Consider the following 4,157-nt stretch of genomic DNA (forward strand, 5'->3'; position numbering starts at 1 on the left):
GAGTACCCGGAGAGAACCCACGCATGCTCAGGGAGAACATGCAAACTCCATGCAGTACCAGCCTGTTAGTTCAGGCACTAAAAACCCACAGATAGATCAGAACATGCTGGTTAATGTTCACCAATCATCTCAAATGAATCATTTTAGAAGTTTAGCTAATAAACCAGTCATCCCACTGTGGTTACCAGCAGCCAATCTCTGATGCTTTCATTTCAAGTCAATTATATATATAAAAAAAAACACTTTAATCCCAAAGTGAAATTTAAATGTTGCAGTGAATCATTAGCGGTTTTTCAACAGGAAGAGAAAAGGAAGCAAATAACCTTAGATTAAATAATAAAACGTTCACATTAAAGCAGATATTATCTGTTAAACCTCCAGCTGTCGTCTGACCTGATGAGCTGGCGGCCATTTTTCCCTCCTGATTGATCGGATCAGGTCACTGATCTCTGTTTATTCACTGGATTGCTCATTGGTAGTACAGGGCTATAGTGAAGCCACCCGCCGCCATATTGGTACTCCCTAGTTAGACCGGTTGAAATGTAAACAATCAGTGCGCTACAGCATCGAAAAATGATGATGTTCTAATTTTCAGGGGGACTTAAGACTTTTAAATAAAGATTAATTTATCACTTTGACACAGACTGGCTGTTTGACAGCATCAGTATATTATTTTAAATTAGAATAAAAAAATAAAATAGGCCCATCGCATTGCAGAGTCATTATGAAACTACACATAATATGCAACTCAACGCTTGCATGGTAATGACCTAAATAAGGAAGTAAAGCTGAGTGATATGGCTTCAATAAAATCTACGATTTTTGATTCCACATAATAGGTTTTTTTTTCAATTTTGTATCATAAAAACAAATATAAAACACTAATCACCTCTGAGAACTGACCTGCATAAGAAGTGGAACTACATCCAAACTGTAAAAATGCCTGTTAAAAAAAAAAGCAGATTATAGTATGGAAGCCCGTTTCCGCCACTCTGTAAAAAAAATAAAATTATCTCATTATAATGAGATACTATCTCATTATAATGAGACAGTATCTCATTATAATGAGATAATTTTTTTGTCTTCTTTTTTCAGAGTGGCGGACATGGGCTTCCATATTATAGGTCCTGCAGTTTGAAGACATTAAAAATGAAGCCAGAAAATCACCCAACCCTAAATGGGATTTATTTATTTCCTTTTTTATGTTAAACACAAGTTAGAGCTAAAGTATACCTCTGTCTCAGTGCTTAGGGTACAGATGCTGCTTCCACAATCAGCTGATCTTACATTTCATTTCCAGATTTCACATCCAGACTGAATGATCACTTCATGCCTGTTAATGCTGCAGTATTTCCCTCTATGCAGATGATGCATTAATGATGCCATATACTGCTATGCTGTGTCTGTGCATTAGCCTTTCAAAATGTTGCTCATTTTTTCATCAATATAACCAGCAATATATTAGTATATTTATATATTTCAGCTCATGACTTTTTTAAATATGAAATAAACCAAAAACTCCAGCATCATCCACTGAATAAAGAATGACTAAATTAACATTTAACGGTGAATTACTTCCTATTTCCTAACATCAGACTCAGTGTCGGTGGATAACTCAGGCTAATCATCAGTGTGAATGTTTTGCTGCACAGGGAGGCATTTTTATGGCACGTCTCAGTGGGAGTGGGGAGTACCAAGATGGCGGCCAGTGGCTTCACTTTTTTCGGGTAATTCAGTGAACAGATAGAGATCAGTGGGTGAGGTGTTTATTCATTTAACGGACAACAGCCTCTTTTCCCTCTGTGTTTATTAAACTTCATGCAGCTAGCAGATGCTAATCGCTTAGCCACAGAAGTTAGCATCGCTTTCAGCGGGTCTGTTGCTTTAATGAAGGCTCCTCGGTGGGGAGGCGGCCTCACTGCTGGGCTGTTCTACTCACTCAGATCTATGTCTGTAATGGCAGCTCCTCAGAACAGCTCCAACACCTTCATCTTCTTCTCTCCGCTCATGTTGTTTTGAGTGTCGCTAACCGCCGGGATGACGCCTCTCTGATTGGCTACGAAGAAAACGTCACAGGTGATTCTGACCAATGAAGATAGAGCTTTGTCTGGTCCGGTATGGCAGCCCGTTTGACATTTATTAGAAGCGCTGTCCTTTCTTCTGTTCCATTTGTTGATCTTTAAAATAAGATTCTTCCTGGTCAAAACAAAATTCCCACTAGTCAGAAATTAACATATAGATATCCTACATTACATATTAGCTTACAAAAATTTAATTTCAGGATGCAAAACATATAATTGTGCTAGTAAGAATAAACTTTCAGACGCCTAGAAATTTTTACAAATCTTAAGTATGCGTTTTGACATTTATTAGCTTGACTGAATATATATTTCCGATGTCTCAAAAGTATTTTTTCCTAGTCAAAATAAACATTTCAGATATCTAATATGTAATTCTTACTAGTACAAATGACGTCACAGTTTCCATTCATGTGTATTGGGCTTTTATTTCTAGATCTCTAAAATAACATTCTTCCTATCTAAACCTGAATCTGATCTCAATAATAGATTTACTGCTAGTCAAAATTACTATTTCAGATATCAAAAATGAATATAATATTCTAAATATCCAATTATTGACATCAAACATATATTTCTAATTGAAGAAATGTCCTTACAGATATCAAATAATGATATATGACTAGTTCAATCGGAATTTCAGATATCAACATTTTAATAATGCCGATCCAACATGCAGTTTTAGATACTTAAAAACATTGTTTGACTAACTTTCAAAAGAATAATGAGGCTCCATTTTAAGATCAAATAGGCAGGCTGACAGTCACATTTCTATTAGTTTCTATTATCGGTCACAATTGCAACAATCCTAGTTAGAATCTTATTTAAGCATAATTACATTCTTACCAGCAAAATTTTAATTTTAATTACTTTAGACACAAATTTGTACAAGTAAGTTCTAACTTGAATTTTCTATCTAAAATTAATACTTCAGATATCTAAATGTGATTTTTACTAGTACAAATAACGATACCCATTCTTTTTTTTTGGGCTATTACCTTCAGATATCCGAATTGACATTAGTCCTATCTAAAATAAACATTCTGGATGTCTAGAAATGAATTTCAGATCTATGTAATCCGATTACAGATATCGGAAGCTCACCTGGAAGCTGCATGCTGGGACAGCTGTCAATTTGGAGAACGGATGCATGCTGCTCTGATGCATGCTGGGTAAAGAGGGAGGGGCCAGAACAACATCTGGGGACTTTGTCCGTTCTCTGTCTGCTGTTCTAGTGAACTGGAACAGTGCTAGGGCTGAGGAGGATGACGTTTCACGAGGACACGAGGACGCACCAGTACACAGATTGAGAAACGGCCCATTAGCGGTTAAAACATTTATTTAATGGGAACAAAGAAACAAACGAAGCCAAAATAGTTCCTATGATCCACTTATCTGGAACAAACTTCCAGAAAACTGTAAAAATGCGGAAAGCCTGAGTTCCTTTAAATCAAGACTAAAAACACATTTGATTAGGATTGCCTTCCACTGTTCTAGTTAAACAGTTCAACTTAGACATCATTAGTACAACTTTTTTATTCTGATCATGTTGGACTGAACTTTTGAACGTGTCAACAAGGATTCCCCTAATCAGCCGCTCGGCGACTCAGTTTGTTCTGACTGTAGCCAATAACGGATGAGAAGAAATCCTAATGTAATTTATTTTTCTTCCACACTTCTTATTCACCTCAGACTTCTGCTACAACTCTGAGCTGTGTCACATCCAGAAGGATGAACAGCCATTGTAGGGTGTATCATGGTCAGGGACAGGAGTCTGGTGGAGGACTTCACCACCTGGTGCCGCACCAACCACCTGGAGCTCAACATCTCCAAGATGAAGGAGCTGGTCATAGACAGACTGGGTTGTCATAGACTTTGGGAGGAGCGGACCAAAGACTAAGCCGGTACTACTGCAGGAGGCTGAGGCCTTGGATTGGAGAGTGGCTGGAAAATAAACTGGACTGGTTAACAAAGACCAACCACCTGCACAGGAAGACAGAGAGCAGGATGGACTTCCTGAGGAGACCGAGGTCCTTCAACATCTGCAATAAGCTGTTGGAGATGTTCTACCAGTATGAA

General features: G+C 37.7%; 1 protein-coding gene across 10 annotated transcripts in view; it reads right to left on the reverse strand.

Annotated features, from left to right (window-relative positions):
* The window catches only part of LOC107095450 (centrosomal protein of 162 kDa-like), a 38,024-nt gene extending 35,971 nt beyond the window's left edge, over positions 1–2,053 (reverse strand). For 9 of the 10 annotated variants that reach the window (XM_015391562.1, XM_015391555.1, XM_015391559.1 and 6 more), the window contains exon 1: positions 1,940–2,014. The gene's annotated coding sequence lies outside the window, so the exon portion shown is untranslated. Of the gene's footprint in view, positions 1–1,939 lie in introns of all 10 variants that reach the window. The other variant, XM_015391560.1, reaches the window with a different exon arrangement.
* Between the last annotated feature and the right edge of the window lie 2,104 nt (positions 2,054–4,157).

The sequence above is a fragment of the Cyprinodon variegatus genome, unplaced genomic scaffold, assembly GCF_000732505.1.
Source record: "Cyprinodon variegatus isolate N-32 unplaced genomic scaffold, C_variegatus-1.0 Scaffold547, whole genome shotgun sequence".
NCBI classification, from domain to species: Eukaryota; Metazoa; Chordata; class Actinopteri; order Cyprinodontiformes; family Cyprinodontidae; genus Cyprinodon; species Cyprinodon variegatus.